At 36.1% G+C, this 21,214-nt stretch overlaps 1 protein-coding gene across 1 annotated transcript in view; it reads left to right on the top strand.

The window, feature by feature from the left end:
- The first annotated feature begins 6,493 nt into the window (after positions 1–6,493).
- LOC106074154 (eyes absent homolog 1-like) overlaps positions 6,494–21,214 on the top strand; it is a 164,177-nt gene continuing 149,456 nt past the window's right edge. Inside the window, exons 1-2 of the mRNA XM_056031206.1 lie at positions 6,494–6,620; positions 9,987–10,031. The gene's annotated coding sequence lies outside the window, so the exon portion shown is untranslated. The remainder of the gene's footprint in view (positions 6,621–9,986; positions 10,032–21,214) is intronic.

Raw genomic sequence — 21,214 nt, 5'->3', positions numbered from 1 at the left:
CATCTGAAACGCGACCAGACCGGCCCATTTGGTACCGGCCCACAGGGCATTTGCCCGTTTGCCCATATAGCCAGTCCGCCCCTGTTAGGAGAACATAAGTATTTCAAGACGTGCTTTGTCTTGGCCGTACGATTGCTAGTTCAACTAAACCGATGTAGGCATATTATAGTTTTTTTTTGTGGAGCTTGAAACAGCTTGAACAAACTTCTTTTTCAAAACATTTTCTGAACAATTTTGTTAGCTATATAGAAAAATTCAACTTGAAATGAGGCATATATCTAAAAGTAATGAAGTAAGCTGATATTTAAACAGAATCTAACTCACAAAACTACACGTCATTATGTCTCTCAATCGTCTGCCGTATTTAGCATAAAATTATTTCAGATCAGCTCGTATTTCATCATTCAACACTGCACAGCCACCAACCAGTCAAGGAACTCTTTCTCTCCTAATTAACGATACTAACATTAAATTATCTTTTGGTTTTATAAACTTTAATTTGTGTTATATAAAAAGGGCACCCATTCTCATAAAAGTCCATAGCAAAAGTAACGTCTTCTGATTACAAACATAAATGTTATTGAAGTTTAATCCTAACAGGGTGGAATATACAAATGTTAAGAATGAAAAATTCTCTCAGAAAGTGGAAACTAATTTAAGGAGATAAAACGTTAACCTCTCTTTACTGTCACCTGGGAAACACACACATACATACACAAACACACACTCCATAACCAATGCGTCATAGATGATGATGATAGATCTAGCGATCTGCAAGTCTAAAACGGACATTTCAAGTTAACAAACGCTTACTAAGTATTTCAAAATAATATTAACGCAAGCGCAGGAATGGTAATTTAATAACCCGGAAGTAGATTGCATTGCCTTGAGAACCAAAGTCAACTTATACAGACCCAACGATAGACAACTCTTTTTTTTTTTTTTATCAACACTCACATTGTTAAATTCCTTTATGATTTTCACGACTTTTAAAAAATTCTAAACAATTTCAAGGATACCCTACTGGTGAATCACTGTTGCTTACTTAAGAATAATATTAAATATAAAAAAAATACTTATTAAATAGGTCTACCTCTCTTATAGTGAGTGAAACCAGGGCCGGTTCTAACAATTGCTGGGCCCGATGCGTAACGAATTTCGCGGGGCCCAGTCTTTGAAGGGACAAGGATAATAGATGAAAATTAAGGTTTTATATTAGAAACAAAAATTCATCTTTGCCTTTTATTACTTTTTACCAAGTACATTATCACAATCAAGTTGGATCAAGTTAACTTTACGAGCCTTGTGTGTAGTGAAGTCATACAGTACATTCCAAGGCACATTCCTCGTCCCATATGCTAGTACAGATTTGCACAAATGTTCATTCTTCCCTAGTGCTATTAGAGCATGGGCCCCCAAATAATGGCTAATTCCTAGCTACGCCTCTGGCCAAAAGTAAGTTTTTTTTTTATGACCTGAAAAGTGTTCGACGTAACAGAAGTGCCCGACAGAAACGCTTTAAAGACCAGCTTAGGTGCCAACTTGCTTTGACTGACACAGAAGAGAGCCCCTGGTTGCAGCCGGCTTCAGAACGAGACAGCCGGAGGTCACTTACAAAGGCCGATGGGTACACATTTGAGGACAAAAGAAAATACTCTGCCGAGGACAGGCGTTGACATCGAAAAGAAAAGCTCAATCAACCATGACAATGGTTATGTCTGCGCTGGAAGTGGCAAAGAATGTATGTCGCAGCTGGGGCTGCGTAGCTATGGGAAATACTGCATTCCTCAATCTTCGGACTCGAAAATAAGCTGAATTGGTGTTCTTGGCAGTATCAAGCATCCAGTTTTAAATCTGATGGTGATAGGAGAGAAAGAATAGGCTCTATCTATACCAATTTGTTCCGGCACATGGAATAAGAAATATAATATCTTCTGTCTTTCTAATAACAATTTCTAATAATTTGATAAGACTATTATTACTACTTTTTTTTTCCATTTGTAAGTTACGGTTCAGTGATTTAGGCACTATTTGCTATTTTACTTTGTCATTCTTGTGTTTTTTTGAGTGTTTTTAATTTAAAAGAAGCTTTAGGGATGTTCATGCTAAAAGTTAACCACAATTATCTGATCTTTGTTTAAAAAGTTCCCATTTCAGACCTTATCATGTAAATGTTATCTGTTTCTGTGGCCACGGTTAAAGAGGGTGTCATGTGACTAACATAGCCAGAATTGTGTTAAAAAGTGGTTAGGCAGAGTGGACAGTTGAACCTAAGAGATATTGAGTGCAATCACTGCAATGTGGTGGTAAAACTAGTCTACGTATGCTGCGGAAGCGAACCTAAGTCTTACAGTCGCTGTTCTGTGTTGTCATCTTTTACACATCATTCGTTATTGTAAATAATGATTAGTTAACCGAGCTTGTACTTTGCTCCTTCGTTGAATTTTCTTTAAATTTTCAACAATAATAAAAATTACTTTGAGCTTAAAGCAATGCAGGCCAACCAAGTGTTTAGTAAGTTAGTTGAAATGTACAGGAAAATAAAAACGTATAAAGGGAACAAACTCTTACATTTTTCTTTTGGTCGAAAAACATACGCACTTATTTCCCATGATGGTACTCCTAAAGTAAAGATTTTAAGATTATACATTTCTTTGGCGAAATGAATTGAATTCACACATAGATACATATAATTTATATACTTCAATAAAGAAGAAAATTACGTCCTATGCATTTCATGTGTCAATCTAGTCCTCCATGTTAATCAGTGGCTCTGCTAAATAGTTGGTCTTCCTGGTTAATTCAAGCGATTCCGTATGTCTTTTAAAAGCACTAGGAAAGAAAGAGAACTTGTACGAATATTTTTTTATAGACAATTCTTCCTTTATACAACCAACTGACGAACTTTTATAAGGGTGTACATTTTTATTTCAATATCTAAAAAGTGACATTTTGTCCACGCCCTAATCCCCCCCCCACCCCCACGCCCTAAAAACAAATCTGGTTGAGCGAATGTATGAATCTACTCAGTGCAGCCTATATAAAATTATAATGATAGGCAAATAGATCCAGACTTAGAATGTCACCCGCAGATGTATATCTGTTCAAGATAAAGATTGTCTAGGCCCCCAGAACAATTTACTTTTTATATTATTGTATTTAACTATTTAACAAATCGAAACGATCTAATCAGAGTGTTCCCTGTGTCGCCAATTAGCTAATAATTCTGCCAAAAGATATATATCACCTGTCTAGCTTCTAGGAAAATTGTTTGAGCCCTTTTCGACCCCAATGAGCCCGATGAAGAATTTGCAAGCTAAATAGTGAAACTGTAAAAAGAATAAAAATTCGTTCAGTCGGCATTTTGATTGTTAGATGATTATATTGCAGAAATCATAACTGTCAAACCAGAGTTTTCCTTGTGACGCCATTTAGTTAATAGGCCTAATTCTTTCCACAAAGATATACATAGCTGCAGGGGCGGACTGGGTATCAAAATCGGCCCGGGCATTACCATATAAACCGGCCCATAAATGGCATGTCATATATTTTCGGTGTGGCGGGGAGGATTTGAAACCCCCTCCGCAATTTATATATATATATATTAGTGTGTGTGTGTATGTAATTAATCTTCATTACATTCTTATCTTTCATTCTTTTAAACGTTTTTTCTACCCTAGAATACTCTCTTCCTATAAAAAGTGAAAGGCAGTACACATCGCCAAGGGACAACTAGGGAGTCTGGGGGAGCGCTCTAAGCCCCAGATCCAAGCATTATTTCCGTTATTTTAAGCTTTAAAAAATGCATATTCTGAGGTATCTACAGTGCAATTAGCCAGCTACTCTTCCGCTAAAAAAAATCAAAAACTAAATCTTCTATTAACTGGAGTCCAGCGACTGGTAGAAAATGGTAAAATGCTTTAGTTTTGTATTAAAAAAGGGGGGGGGGGGGAACCACAAACCCCTTTTGGCTACGCTCATGAAATTTGGTGACTAGTTTGCTTAAGTTGGCTGCACTGAGGAAGTAAGTAAAGTTTCCCTTTCAGACAATGAGGTCTGAGGCCAGTGATGGTTTGAACTCCTCCCCTCTCGTCTACGCCCATGTGTTTTATCATAGGTGTAAGCCTAATTCTATTCAAAATATATAAAGTTTGATAACGCAACGAAAACTGGATGTATGCTTTCGTAGGCTTATATAATGTATTCTATCTATACATGTATGTAGTCTCAAAACTATAAACACTACAATAGCAGCCTTAATGAGTTTCAAACTTTTTGGTGTTACTTATAGATTACAGACGTTTCTTCAAAAAAAAAATAATAATAATTAGGTCCTACGTATTTCACTGTGCCGATCTAGTCCTGTATGTTGATCTGTGACTTAAAATATGCTAAATCATTGGTTTTCCTGGCTGACTCAGGCAACCCATTCCTTTAAAGAGATATCACCACAAATACAAAACTAGGGGTCTATCGAGCCGTCATCCTCCCTACATTGCTCTATGCCTCAGAAACATGGATAGTGTACAGTTAACATGCAAAGAAACTAAATCACTTCCACATGACGTCTGTGAAAAATACTGAATGTCAAATGGCAAGACAAAATACCAGATACTGAGTCCTTCAAAGAGCGGGTCTGCAAAGCATCCACACAATCCTGATGCAGTTCCAGCTGCGATGGGCAGGACACGTATGCAGAATGAAAGTCCACCGCATCTCTAAACGACTCTTGTATGGCCAACTAAGCGAAGGAAAGCGCTCGCAAGGTGGTCAAAGAATGCGCTTCAGGGACACCCTCAAAGCTTCTCTGAAGGCGTTCAGCATTGACCCAGCCACCTGGGAGACAGAGGCACATGACAGAGAATCATGACGTCGCGCTGTGAAAACCGGCGCACAGGTTGCTGAGGAAAAGAGAACAATGCTGGCAGAAGAAAAACGCCAGAGAAGAAAAGCAAGGCCAATGACAATAGCTCCAGCTGGAATAACCTGCCTAGTGTGCAGCCGAACATTCCGGGCTCACATAGGTCTCACCAGCCACACGAGGAGACATAAAACCCAATGCAAAGCCCTCAGCCCCCTGGATGACAAAGTGGTCATAATCGAACTACGATGGACGAACTAAATATATATATATATATATATATATATATATATATATATATATATATATATATATATATATATATATATATATATTCCTTTAAAAGGTAAGAGAAAGCAGAACGGTTAGAGAGGTACTTCTAAATGTGAAAAGCTCTTGCTTCGTCCTAGTACATTCTCAAAAACGCGATTTGTATATGAATATATTATTTAAAATATAAATGATTCTAAATCTCCTTTCATTAAATATCGAATGTGACAGCGCTATATAAATTATTTTAATTACTGTAATAATTTCCGTTATTAATGACTTCATACTAAGCATAAGTTAGCCATTAGTCATAACGGTATTGGATTGATTAAGATGTAGATTTATATTTTAATTAAATAATAATATTTTTTTGTAAGCTTTAAGTGTAGTATTTTTAGATCTATGTTATTAAAAATTAACAAATACAAACTTGCTTTTTCTTTTCAAATCGCAGAAAGTAGAGCTTTATACCCATATTGAGCTATGAATAATTGGGTGGTTTGCAATTTCGCGGCTGTGTGTCTTTTAAGTTTTGTTAAAGAGCTAATTGTCTCCCCTTTTGACGCGTTATATCAATGTTTTCTAACTTAACCTCTCCAATCTTAACTTTCATGGAACCATTAAAAAACGGGGGAGGGAAGGAGCAAAACAAAAATGGGATTGCCATCAAAGGCCCATGCCGACCAGCAAAATGATCAGGCCAAACACAGTCTTGAAGACATCAAAGTAGTGTTGAAGGCCATGCCGCTCGTCCATAGCAGAAAGTACGGTCTAACGTTTTACAAATGATAATAGTTAAATACGTACACTCTATTGTGTAATTCTTAAAATTATATTCTTGTTGAATTTCAAACAAAATTAATTTTAATAATAATTTACAAAAAAAGAAAACATATTCAGGCCTTTGTGTCTTGCTGCTGTCACTTTTGTTAAGTTGTCTGCATTGAATTTTTTTTCTTTGGTCGCGAGCAGACCGGCCCATTTGGTACCGGCCCACCGGGCATTTTCCCGTTTGCCCATATAGCCAGTCCGCCCCTGCATAGCTGTCAAATTTCTAGGAAAATTGTTAGAGACGTTTTTCGAGAAATGTGTCCACCCACGTTATTTTATTTATTTATTTATTTTTTTATGCTTTTTATTCATTTTGACTCAATGAAGAATTTTCAAGCTGAAAAGAGGAATGATAAAAAAGCTATTAGCCTCGGCTTCCCGGACGACGCACAAAAGAAATTACTATGTAGATATAATTTTGCATTAAATGATTAATATATTGGTTAGTGCAATGAGCATAGATGATACATATAGAGATCTAGAAATATATATAGGTCTGTGTATGAGTTCTTTAGTTACTCTAAAAAATACCGGAAGTTATTGTTTCAGATGTCAACATGGACCACTTTTGTCACTTTGATTTTATTCATCTCAATCTTTATTCGATGATTTGACCAGATCTATCTATAGATTCCAAAGACTGTAGCACCCAATTTAAGTAATAATATTTGAAATACTTTGATCTAGAATTCTAGAGTCTAGTAAAATTTTTAAGATCTAGTAGACAGTCTATTATCTAGAATCTAATCTACTTTTCTAGAACAACAAGTTGAACAAGAGATAACGGCAATAATCATATAATGAATATAAAAAATATAAAGAATAAACGGATAAACTTATAAACTAATATTAGGTTAGGCCTACTAATATTATTAGTAACAAAGTATAAAGTTATAAAGCAGATTTAAATTTACTTCAATAATTCATTACTTGTTGTCTTACTCTTACTTAATTTCATTAATCATGAGCATGTCTAACTCTACTAGCTCTAGTCACTCTAGATCTAAGTTCTAGTTCTAACTAACTCTAGTATCTACGTCTACGACTACTGAGCTACTGTTTAACTTAAACAAAAAACTTTAACTTACTTAAAGTTAAATTAAGTCTAACTGAGGCTCGCTAAATAAGACACTCTACTCTAACTCTAAGACAGTCTAAGACTAAGTACGTCTAAGTCTCTAAGTCTAAGTCTTTTAAAAATTAGTTAAGTTCAATTTCAAGTGTTACGTTTAACAAAGATTGTCATAGACATAGATCTACTTTTTTTTGGTCATAAATATGGAATATGATAGATTATAATCTAATCTTACGTTAGGTCTTAGAAGATTATCATTTAAAAATTAAATCAATAAATGACAATATTGAATCATGATACTGATAGGGCCTACTTATCATACTATCAATGATAGAGATGTAAAATTTTGATTTCAGATAATACTATTTTAGATCCAGATAGTTAATATTAATTAATAAATATAGTCAATTACTAAATTAGTAATTATACTAAAGATCTACTATCAGTATAGTCATGTCATAGTCTAAAATTCTACATCTAGTCTAGACAAATCTATATACTTAGTAGATATTAAGCCATAATGAATGATAATGATTATTAATTATGATACTAAATTTTAACTAATGAAAGATCATAGGCTAGGCATCATATTCATATATACTATTTTTTTATATCAATTATCTATAATCTAGTATTACTAGATTTACCAGAATCTGAGAATGTAACCAGATTTATAGAATATAGATAGTCAATCTATCTAGATCTAGATTCTAGACTATTCTCTAGATCTAGTCCTTAGTTCCAGGGTAGGGCTAGATCTATAAAATCTATATCAAATACATCTACTAGATCTAAACCAGTAAACTCTAAATAAAAATAAAATATATCTAGATTTAGATCTAGATCTAGTCTAGACTCAGTAGAGTCTAGAGTAGAGACTAAAGCTATGACTTTTTTTTTCTATGTCTAGATTAGAGTAAGTAAGTAGTAACTTATTAAATTATAATGATTTTAAAAAGTAATCTTAGATTTATAAAACTTAGTCTTATAGATCTTAATTTAGATCTAGATTAGGTACTTCAATTTTCTGGTCGCACCCAATTTTTTTTAGATCTAGAATGTAGACCAATACTGTGTCTATGACTGTGAGATATTGATATATCCTAAAGACTAGATCTTAGTAACCCTTTTATGTTAGCTCAGTTTGAAGTTAATACCTGTAGGGTTTTAATTTTATTTTGAAAACTTGCTTGTACTTGGTATTAGTTTAGGTGACTAAAAAAGAAGGGATACCTGGAATCAGATTTCTAGATCTATTTAATTGTAAGAATTTGAATAAAAAAATTTAAAATTACAAATATTAATTTGTTCTGCCTGGAAACTGATTGAAAGATATATTGAAACAAATTTACTAGCGTTTTACTGTATAGATCTATTGTTATTGGAACCCATGCACCATCCATTTTGTTTCCTAAGACTTGCACTAGATAATCTCCCTTGTTTAACCTTTTCAGTATTTGCCAACCTCTTCTGTGCAGTGTAGGAGTTCTGGTTATGGGTTAGTCTACGATAAAGTCTTTACTTGAAATAGCAGAATAAAAATTATAATACATTTTTCATTATGTTAAATGGTTAGGTGCTAGGAATAAGAGAATAGTAGGATTATGGAACTTAGAGAAGCGCTTGGTTTCCGAACCTGGGGTCACGAGCATGAATCTCGGTGAAGACTGGGATATTGAATTTCAGGGCAACCCTGAGTTCACCCAACTCTAATGGGTACTTGACTTTGGTTGGGGAAAGTAAAAGCAGCTGGTTGGACATTGTGCTGGCCACATGACAACCTGCTCCAAAGAAAAGATGACCTTAACATCATCTTCCCTATCGATTGGATGTTCCTGAAAGGGAACTTTACTTTACTTTGGGAATAAACGGGCTAGGGTTAGGGTAGTCTACTGTCTTTATGCGAATAAACATTCAAATACATTTTATTTAAGTAATCTGACAGTATTATAAACAAGGAAAATCATTCTGCCTACCAATTCAGGTATCTTGTCACGTTAAGTGAAACCTTTTTTTTAATAGTTTATAAGTTATTTCGTCATTCTAATTTTAGATATATATTTTTTTAGACTAGGCAAAATTTTATTTAATTTAATTTAGCTTTAATTATTATTATTATTTTTTAGATCTAGATGTATAAAATCCAACTTGGGAGACTACCATCCATCATAAATTAGGTCACACAGGTCCATAACACTAGTCTTAACTGACTGACTACTAGAATCTACTAGATTCTTGATATAGTCTATAGATTAAAAAAATTTGTAAAATGTTTTACATGTTTCGGATGTTCCTTAAGAGTGGAAGATAATGTATCTAGTCCAAATCTCCTGCAGGGCAATTGGGGATGGCAGCAGGCAAGGCATGAACCTAGAACCATCTATACCATCGAACAACAGTCCAGTGCGCATACCTCATGACCTGGCAGCCGTTCAATATGATTATGAAATAGATTCCCTAAGCAGAACTATTCATTTTTAAAGGTCAAACAATGTACTCTTTGTTTACTAATTCTTTGGAGTAAACACTAAACGTTTAGTTCAATTAGTTGTTGACACACCTTTGTTAACTTTGAATTGATTCTGATCAATCTTTTGTTAATCATTGAATCCAAAAAAGATCTGAGATAGTGAATGCAGAAATAACAATCTGGTACTATGTTGTGGTAATGAAAGGATAATGGCCAAAATTGGAACAAAATCTGAGTAAATTAAAACAAAAACAACAGTTGATTTTTACTAGACATTCACTGGCTCCTCAAACTACAGACTTTTCTTCACTCACTGGACTGAGAGTTCTTGATACATCCTTGAGACACCCTCTGGGTGTATATTATAGTTATACAAGATTGTTCCATTTCCTAAAAAATACTGAATTCAAAAACAACTTAAAAGCCATGTAGAATTGAAATAAAACTGTATATTTAACAAATACTTTATATTTTCACAGCTTGCTTTGAATGAAATCAGGTCAAATAGAACTGTACACTATTTTGTAAGTTTTCTTTACTTTTCATGAAATAACTTGTAATTAGCTGGCTCATTGCAAAATGAGTGCTTCCTGTTATTTAAAAAACAAAGGTTCCAGGTCATTTCATCCCCGGTCACTTCATCCCCCGACATTTCATCCCCTGGTCATTTCATCCCCCACTCATCCTCATCCTTGGTCATTTCATCCCCGATCACTTCATCCCAGCTCATTTAATCCCCAGTCACTTCATCCCCTATCATTTCATCCCTTGGTCACTTCATCCCTGCTCTTTTCATTCCCTGGTCATTTCATCCCTTGTTATTTTCATCATCTGATCATTTTATCTAACAAATAGTAATTGTAAAAAATCATGAAATGAGCAATATTTAATATATTCATTTTTATTTAAATGACACATTAGATATGAATAAAATTAAAATTAAATGCCATTAAAAACTATTCAAATTCAACATGTATAAATATTATACAGGTAATGTACAAAAGTGTTTTTATGTTCATCTACATCAATAAGGTAGAAAGGCTATCGATTGTAAGTACAGAAGACATTCCATTGATTCATATTGCAAAACTTATATAGGCGACATGATTTCCTGAAGATGGGTGAAGTCAGCCTTTATTAGAAAAAAAATAAAACCTTATTTCAAGGCTAAAAATGGCGCACCCATTTTCAAGAAAAAGCGATTGAAAAATAAAATAAAGTAAAACATGGTTGTACTTCCAACACATCTTGGCCTTTGATGATAAGTTATCAGCAACATGGTCATAATTATTCTAATCGCACTTCTATCTCTCAAATGATTTTCACTACTTTCACCAAATCTTGTCCTTTGATCATTACGTCATGCACAGGATAATATTATGATATTACATCCCCCACATCCAATAGAAGTGCTATAACTAAGTACACACTCAGATTTACAATATATTATAAGATTTCTCATCAAGAATGCAAAGTGGAAGAGGAAACACTATAAGCGTGTTAGTAACATGTCAAAAAATATCCAATAGCATTCTACATAATCATATTTATATATAAGATGAAATGATTGCTTAAAGTCAAAGCCTTAGACAATGAAAAAGAAAAATATTTAATTGAGGATGAAATGACCAGTGGATGAAGTGACCGGCCACCAAAAAAACAACCTAAAATAAAATATATATTATTGTGGAGTTCAAGTATCATTGTTACTGACACATAAGAGGGATATGGTGAAACTAAGACATGTCCTGACCAGATCTCGGATTATGGACATCCTTTGAATTGCTTTTTTATAGCCTTAGTAGCTCTCCCTTTTGTTGACCTGGGAGGGTGGGGGGCATTTGGGAGAGGCTTCCATGCTGCTTTTAGGTGCTCAGTAAACAAAACTCAACACGTTGGGAATCGAACTCCAACCCCCTTGATCTGTAGCCGTTAATGTCACTCTCACATCCGACTTGGCTTCACCATTTCCTCTATAACTAAAATAAAAACAACAGTTATGTTGCTTTTACCTGTGACACATTATATTTGTTCAGTCATTTGTTCCAGCACTAAGCTAATTGATAACACATTAAAATAATAGAATTATTATTCTGTTTATGGCTTATCATTACCTTTGCCCTTAATACTGCCATTTTGTTACGCTAAGTAACAGAGGTTTATAGATTTCATTTTGTTCAATATTGTGATTTTTTTCACATGTGTATTAACCCTTCCCCTAGAAATCTAGGGGTCTGTAGATCAGATGTGGGAAAGTTTATCATTTTGTTTTGCTGAAAATTTAAGAGGAACTTTTCATTCGATTACTTTTTAAAATACAGGGTTTAAACTCTAGCTCCTTGGTTTACTGGGGAGCACTTTTTCCTTCGTTCATCACACTCTCTAATGTGCAATATCTCACATGACATTTTTTGAAGTCATCATTTCTTTACGATATTTGCTCTACTTTTAAAGTCTGTATTGAAAATCTGTGTGTTGGAAATATTGAAATATACTCCGCAGTGGTGTAGCGAGGGGGTTTAGGGGCCCAGGCGCTTGTCCTCTTTATGTACCCTGCGTTTTGACATTTGACACCATGGCATGAGATATTAATATTATTTAATGTCAAATACTAATAATATTTAATATATTAAAAATATTTAATGTAAAAACAAATTTCGGACACTCATTTTGGGGGCCTGGGGGGGATTCTCAGATGTAGACTCCTCCCTTGCCACCCTAGCTAAGCCACTGATACTCTGCTAAAAAACTAGGTTTGCCTACCAGAACAGAAACCAATGTTGTGGTGTTTCCAGAGATGTTCACATTAAAAAAAATTTTCCCTCTGGAAGATTATGACTATTAGGTCAAGTCACGTGACATATTTTTATCTGCAGCCTTTTTGTTTTGTCACCCTTGACATTAAACCATGGGAAATTATTATCAACATTTTGCCATGCCTGTGTGGTCTGGAATACATCTCTGTAAGTCATGCTCCAGTGAACAGTGTCAGGATGTGGCTTTCATTTAAAAAATAATTTAAAAAGCAACAAATCCTTAATTTCTAGAAGATGAGAAGTCCTGTTTAGCTGTACTGTTGTACTTTGGAAGTCGGTTTGTTGGTTTTCTTGACAAAATGGGTAACACAAAATGGTTTACCTTCAACGTCTTAAACTCTGTTTGGGCGAATATAGGAGTGTTATCTTCTTATCTTATAAAATACAGACGTTACTTCAATAATAGCTTTTATATAGCGCTACTTTCATGCTTGTTTCATACTCAGAGCACTATGGTCCATTCTCATTTGTGGGAGGGGGAGGGGGTATCTGGAAGAAGGTTTTCCGTGCTGCCTTTAGGCGCTCAGTAAACACTAATCGAGACAGGTGTTGAACCTCGAGCCCCCTTTATAGGTAGCCAAGCCAAACCAAGTTCAAGCGAACTTAGCCTCTCGACCATGCTTCAAATAAAGATGATTACGTCCTAAGTGTGTCCCTAGGTCAATCTAGTCATGCATGTTAATCAATGACTTAAACTCTGCCAAGTCACTGACTTTCCTGGCTGACTCAGGCAACCCATTCCAATGCTCTTATAGCACTAGGGAAGAAGCAGTATTTGTACAAATTTGTCCCAGTATATGGAACAAGGAATGTGCCTTTATCTTTGTGTCTTTCCGGGTATTTTATTAGGTTTATCTGTTAATCTGATCTATTGAAAGTAAGGACATTGTTTTGACAGCACAACACTCACGACTCATCCAACTATAATATGGAAATATACTTCATTATCCCACTAGTACTTGTTATGATTAAAAGGAAACAGGATGGCATCATTAAGAACACACAGAGAGAGAGAGAGAGAGAGTAATGTGAATGTCAGGACACCATTATTTATGCCGACTCCGACGGGGGCCGCCTTGTAATCTTGTTTTCTTAATGTTTTGATTGTATAAAGTAATAGAGCTAGTTTTTTTTTTTGTTATTATTGTTCACTACATGTACACTTTTGTTTGTCTCTTATGTTTTATCTGACCCTCGGTATATATTTATATAGTCGATGTTATAGGCACTACGTCACTTTTGTAACTCGGTTGTATACTTATTCGTCCTAACTCTACCTCACTCTGAGCACAGTGGAGTAGTGTATGAAGCTTTTGTGTTTCGGAATGGAAATATTATTTCGATTGATTGCTCTTTACATATCTTTTTAATTAAAACTTTTTTGTAATTGCAATAATAGGTAATATTGCATATCTCCAGAAGTTCTCATATCATTTTCCTCTGTTGCTTCCCCTTCGCTAACTGTACCAACATCCAAATAATGGAGTTACTTCCCTTGCGGTGACTTGCTTTTGAGATGCGAGGCAGAAAAAAATAACATTTCTGGATTGATGTGGTTATACTTCAGCGACTCTTTCGATGCCATTTTCTTTCTTCTCTCGCTTTTTTTAAATATTTTTTTTATTTAAACACACTTAGATACCACACCAAGACAAACAGTCACTGGTCACACTAAGTATGGGGCCAGTGGTGTAGCTAGAGATTTCAGGGTCTCCAGGTGGTGGTGGGGGGGCTGGACCTTTTTAAGGGCCCCTGCATTTTGACATTCGACATCATGACATGAGATAATGTACTTAATAAATATATTTTAAGTCTAAATTCCAATTACTACAGTATATAAGTAAAATTAACTAAAGATAATCATTAAGATTCTTTAATGAATAATACCGTTTGTATAATGACAAATCTCAATTCATAGGCTATCGCTTCACGTCGTGCTTTCTGTGCAGCAAAGGTCATTTATATTCTAGTGCAATGCTGGCTAGTATTGTTGACTCCACGTGAATAGCAAGATTACATTTAGAACATTCGTTTACCCCCCCCCCTTTTACTCCACAAGTGGGTGCCCGGGGGGACTTGCGAATTTAGACCACCCCTCCCCTATCTACGCCTCTGTATGGGCAAAATACTAAGTTTAAATTGTGTTGTGTGTAGCGCCTGAATACCGCAACCTTTAAAATCATAACATCGCATCACATATCACTGGCCTAATCTATTAGTTGTTGACCACAGACTGTTTAACTTTTGTTTATCCCAATTTTCAAAAAGAAAACAAACCCTAACCCTAACATTGTCCCACCCTTTACAGCATTGTTTCGAGTAACCACATTTCTTCCTACTAACCACCCAACCATGCCACATGTTACAGCCTGTGAAGCCTAACCCAACCAGAGATTAACATAGATCCCTGTACCAACAGCCCGCCTTATCTCAAGTTCTCAATCAGTGAGGAGCCATCAAAGCCCCCCACCAATATAATCCGACCAAATACCATACACAATTTTTTTTTTTAAAAAAAGGGGGCTCAATCCTTCCTTGAACCTAGATCTATCTGTGCGTGTCTCCCCTCTTTTCAAGATGCTTGGGGAATAATTTACTGCTAGACTTTATGGTGGGTGGACGCGTAAGACAATATAACCATTCTTGCGTCTCTAGGATGTTGTCTTGCGTTAGTGGCTATGAATTTAGACTATATATATCCCCCCTCCTCCTCCATTTTTGTTTTTTGACGCTTTGGTTGCGCAGTCAAGCGAGGAATCGACCAATAATAAGGAGCTCATGACTGTATCCTTGACTGGGCGGTAAGGGGAGCCCCACTAGAGCAAGGCCCATAAATCATTCAAGTGCTACATTTTTGTTTGTCTTGGGTTATCTCTCTTTGCCATCTCTACTCTGAAGGGTATTGGCGGGAGATTTATTGCAAACTCATTAATCTCGGCAACCTATTTCGTTCTTGTGCATAAATGTGTCATGTATTCAGTATCTTTTCTTCTCTCTCTCTCTCTCTCTCTCTCTCTCTCTCTCTCTGGTTATTGCTTACTACTCTATGGTTAGATTGTAAACTTGATATCCAGAGTTTCTGTATCAGCTTGTACAGTTTATTTTAAACGAGTGCATATCACGGGCGAGTTTGGCACATTTATTGGGCATACAATCATTGACGCAAACGAAGACTGATCAACGAAAAAAATAAATTTCTTGATCTCAATTGGCCTTTTCAATTTCGTGACGACTAATTACCGGAAAATCGGTCGAGCGAAAGCGAGGGGGCCGCGTTGACAGAAATGGGCGGCCTCTTCTACCTTCAGTGTCGATAAGACCGTTTTGTTTTCTTTTAAAGTGATTCAATTTTTTTATTTTTGTTTAAATTAGAGGCGAGTCTGGGCAAAGGGAAGTCATGGCGACCTTTTAGGGCCATTAAGTGATTGGGAACGGATAGAGTTGTTGAGGCTTCAACATTCCAACGACACACATCTTCGAGAACTAGCTTGTGGTCAAACTGAACATGCGCTGCCAGCTCTAAAGTAGACCGCACTGGTTTAAAATAAAATGTCAGCTATCCCCACTTAAGCTTTGCCGAGTCACTGGTTTTCCTGGCTGACTCAGGCAACCCAATGCTCTTATAGCACCAGGGAAGAAGGAGGATTTATACACGTTTGTCATAGCATATGGAACAAGGAATGTGCCTTTATCTTTTGTGTCTTTCTGAGTGTTAAAACTCGAGATTCCCCCCCCCCCGTCCCCAAAAGAAAAGTTTCCTCGTCTGTTACAAAAGAATTTACTCGCAGAAGTTAAATCTAATGATCCGATATCCAGTTATGCCGGGAAACCTTGTTGAGGGAACATAATTTCACTTTACGATTTAAAATAGTGTCATCCTCAAGTAAAAATCACGAATTGATGGAACGCACCGCTAGATTTATATCAAGCAAAAATACACATTATAGGCCAAATTCATCACTAAATTCATCACAAGTAGATTTAACCTATGTTTGAAGCGTATAAACCCAACAGGCTGATTGTCTTGGACCCTGAGATATGCTCCTCTCTCTATTCAATTTCAAACCGAAAGTTTGCGTTTGCGAAATTAAATAAAGTTTCTCAGTACTAATTTTGTCCCCTTATAGATCCACTCTTTCTGTCTAGAAAGTCGAAGTTTCGAAAAGCCAATGTGTTAATAAACTTCCTGTTAACACTTTTCTTGGGACCTTGACGCGTACCGAGACCAATCGTCATAGAAGGCCATAACACTGACCTGCAACGTCACAACCTGTAGGCTTTTGTTTTTGGCGAATAGCTCTTTGCCACGTCACAAGTTTGTACGAAGTGGCAAAAAGCTATTGGTCTAAACTGCCCACGGGTTATGACGTTGCAGGTCAGTGTTCAGGCCTTCTATAACTAATTGTCTGGCGCGCATATACTTTATAAGCGTTTTAATTTTTGAAGGATGGTGGTTGTGATACATTGAGTGGCTGTAAAGGGTTGTTCGATCAGCTCGCTAGAACGCGTGTAACAATACAGTTGTCGTGTGCAGTTTGGGAAAGACAGGTTGACAACTGTTGATCATGTTGACGCTGGTTCTCCTGTTACGGTGGACGAACAATGATTCTAGGATCATTACACTTCGCTTGCTTGCTATCTTCTTGTTATATCTGGTTCATTCTATTCCATTCTCGAAGAACAGAGACAGTCTTATTCTGTTTTGGTTTATACACAAATATTGCGTTAACTTTATTGTCTTGTTGCAAAGAAAACAAAAATCAATTTATATATATATATATATATATATATATATATATATATATATATATATAGAGAGAGAGAGAGAGAGATAGATAGATAGATACCGGTAACTCTTTAAGCTTCATTTTAAAAAAGATATACTTCGATTGCTTCCCTTAGATAAAGTGACTCAATACTATGAACACTTATGTTTCTTTGTTACATTTATTATTCTTATTTTTAAAAAAAAACATTTTGTTTCCCTTTTAGATCTTGCGATCTATAGGGCAGATGATGTATATATATTGAGTAAATAAAAAAAAAACTAGCACCACTAAATAACCGTATGATTACATCAACAGAATGCCTTTTTGTGCTTTTTATTTATTTTTCACTCCAGATATAAGCCGTATATAAGATTTTCTGAACTGTACTTACACTATACAGCCTACACCCACGCTATGTATTAGCCTCGATAGTGAACTTACTCTAAATGTCTTCAAGGGAGCTAGTTTCCTTGAATATTTTCCTTCCTGTTTTGTCCCAGACAGTTAAGGTGCAGGTTACGGGCCTCTATCAATATTTCACCAGACTACAAGTGTTCGGTCTCGAGTGTCAACGTGGATATCTTTTATTTAGCATCTGTAACTTCCGCCTGTAGTAACTGGCTGTCTATCCCGTCATGCTTTCTTCCCCCCCCCCCACCCCCCACCCAACCTTAGAGTGTAATCTGATTCTATAATAAACTGTAATGATTAATTCAGAGCTATTTTAAATGTATTTCACCCCATGCCTCGTTTCCAGGTCGTGATGATAATCAAGTAACATAAACAAGAAAAAAAAAATTTCTTAAAGACAACACCTTCTTTTTATGGAGCGATTGCTTTTCTCATAATAAGATTTTTTTTAACCCCGCCTCCAATCCCAACCCCCGTCGCCAGAATCCTGGTCAAGCGAATGTATAGATCTACTAGTAAAGTTTTCTGTTTCCGACCTTGTAAAGATAATCTGTTTTCAGTGGGTTTGCCAGCACAACGACCAACCGCCTTTACTTTTCCCCAACTAATGTCAGGTACTCATTAGAGTTGGGTGGACTCAGAGGCGTATTAAATTAAAAACCCCAGGATTCGAACCCTGGTCACCGCCAGGCGCTTTACCGCTCAGCCACCGCGCCTCCATAGATCTACTAGACTTTATATTATACCAATGATTGGCCTTTAGATCTTGTGTGAGAAGATTTTATTTTTATTCATTCAACTTTTAAATGAATACACTCGGAAATACCTGAAGAACGTACCTTTCAACATTAACTATTTTCTCGATCTCTAGCCAAATTTAAATTTACTTCTTTTGTTATAACTGTCAAATTAGAGTTTTCCCAGTGGGGCCAACGAGCTAGTGATTCTTTTTCCAACGATATAAAGCAACTGTTGAATTTCTGGGAAAGTCGTTAAAGTCGTTCAAGGGACAGTACCAGGAAAAAGAAGAAGAAGCAGACAGAGAAAGCGATGAAAAAATTGAGGACAACTTAAAAGAGTGGAGTGGCCTGTCATTGACCATACTTTCATCTAAGACAAAAGTCAGAGAGTATGACGGTCAACAAATCTTGTGTGATGCCCCAATGAGTGAACAGAGCAAGGTTTGGTGAAGGGAATGATTTTCTTTAGAACTCAATAAGTTTAAAATAAATTTAGTTTCGCTACTTCTTCATCTCGCTTGAAATAAACAGAAGGGCTTTTCATAGCCCTCAAAAAAAAGTTGACTCGCTTTTTTAAAAATCAAATATACATATCTTATGTATCTTCATAGTTTTTTAAATATTTTTATAATATTTTCACGGTTGGAAAAATTGCTTATATTCTAAACCTCTAATTAGGTAAACGAGCTCTTGTTTTAAAAAGGAAAGTCTGAAATATATGCAAATACATATAAGCCATTTTTAAAACAAGCAAATTGCTTTCACTGTCTTTTGATAGATCTAATTATTCAGAACTTTGGTGGAAATATGAGATTGGGTAACGTATTTGTTCACCTGACCCGCTGGGCCGCCTACGAGTTTCTATAAACTCCCTATGTCATCTTGTTTTAATAAATCCTTATATGTCATGGTAAAACTTCGGTCAGCAGATTTGCTTATGTTGTATTCTAGTCCAGAACTAAAAAAAAAGTCGATCCAAGTTCTCTTTCACTGTCTGCACTTGCCTTTGGCGGTAGCATTCCTTTGAACACAGCGAATATCACATGTGAGTGGCATAAACCGCTTGGCGGCTGCCCAGCCTCGAGAATTTGTGTCTTCTGTGATTGAGCCACCCCGTAAGAGAGAATTTTCCCCAAACATTCCAAAAGAAGTGGCTTAACCTCCCCCACCCCCTTCTGTTTTTTTTTTATTATTTCCTTCACCAAATTCATAAGTAAATTGTAAAACTAGGATGTTGAGCAATTGAAGACTAAAGATGTCTGGCTTGGCCATTTCATGCAGCTCTGCATTCTTATTGATTGGAACGCGAGAAGTCTCAGATTCGTTCCAGCGTAAACTAGGAGTTGCCTCCTTAGACGTCGATGCAGCTCTGCGTTTTTTTTTCTCAGAACGTTAGTAGGGAAAGAGACAAAGCTTACAAAGAGAGGGGAGGGGGGAAGAGAAAGGTCTAGAGGAGAGGGATTTAGGTTGCTGCCACCTCCTTCAAACAAAACATCGATACATTTCCTTATTACAAAGCTTACAAACTCACTGTCTCCGTCTGTCTAGTACACATGTTTAACACGCCATTTCTCCCATTCTCGGATCAAGCTGAAACTTGTGCACATTTATTCATTGTTTCTATCAAAACGCAAATCAATTAAAAAAAAACAACAACCAATACGCTAAATAAGTAAAATTGTTAGATATAAAAAAGGAAATACATCATATAATATTGAGATATATGGCTGTAAATATGGAGCTACTCCCCTTTTTTAGCGGCCCCCGAAAGGGGAAAAGACGTTATTAGTTTTGTATGAAATGTCTGTCCGTCTGTCCCGTTTAAATCTCGTAAACTAAAAAAGATAGTAAAAATCCGACATCACAATATTTTAGACGATTCAAAGTTCTGATGCAACGGCTACTTTTTTTTTTTTCTGAAAGCGAAAATCTAATTTCTTTAAATCACTTTTGCAAGCAGTTTTTTTATGTTTTTTTGTAAATTAAACCTAATTTAAAACGAATAGTAAACTTATAAACAGCATTTTTTTTAACATAATTTTTAGCTGAAAATTTTTTATTTTCATTTTGAGAATTCGAATAAGAGATTGAGCCTTTTCAAAACAATTACAGCAATTATAAGACTTCAGTTAGGCCAGGAGAGCAGCGGTAGGTGAGCGGCAAAGCGCTTGGCTTCCGAACCGGGGATTCCGGGTTCGAATCCTGTTGAAGACTGGGACTTTCAACTTCGGAATCCTTGGACGTCTCTGAGTCCACCCAGCTCTAATGGGTACCTGACATTAGTTGGGGAAAAGTAAAGGCTTGTGCTGGCTACATGACACCCTCGTTAACCGTAGGCCACAAAAACAGATGAACTTTACATCATCTGCCCTATAGACCACAAGGTCTGAAAGGGGAACTAGTTAGGCAAGGTTCACATCTAACTTTGCATTCACTTGCACCTATCCTTTGATCTGCTGGACCGTTGGGGCGCTACACGAGATCTGTCAACCTTCTTTCTCCATTCTTATCTCTCATTTGTCTTTGATATAATTTCATTCGGATGTTCTTTCTGAAAATATTGAAGTCTGCCTGGGTGGACCACTTCGGGGGCCGATTTTTGAGTTTGTGTTTCCACACAAACTGTCTTTGTAACCTTATTATTTTTTTATTTTTTTTTTACGTATTTTCTAAATGTATATTTCGCTTTGTTTTTATGCACATTTCGCTTTGTTTTTTATGCACATTTCGTATTGCTTTAAGCACACCAGTGACTTCACGTTCAGTTACTTTGGTATCCACATACTGACGTTGAACAGTGTCTTTACATGTCCTGCACACTGTCTCTCTCCGAGCATGAAAAACTCCTGTACTGTGAGGACACGTGAATCACAAGGGACTCTCACTGTTGGTGTTTATGTAAAGATGGACAGACTTCCTTCGCTGTTCAAGCCCTTGGCTGGAGTCTCCCTCATCGAATATTAATGTGCTA

This window comes from Biomphalaria glabrata, chromosome 5 (genome assembly GCF_947242115.1).
Source record: "Biomphalaria glabrata chromosome 5, xgBioGlab47.1, whole genome shotgun sequence".
In the NCBI taxonomy this organism is placed as follows: domain Eukaryota; kingdom Metazoa; phylum Mollusca; class Gastropoda; family Planorbidae; genus Biomphalaria; species Biomphalaria glabrata.
Note: the sequence above shows the minus strand (reverse complement) of the source record. Positions and strands in the feature narration are given on the sequence as shown.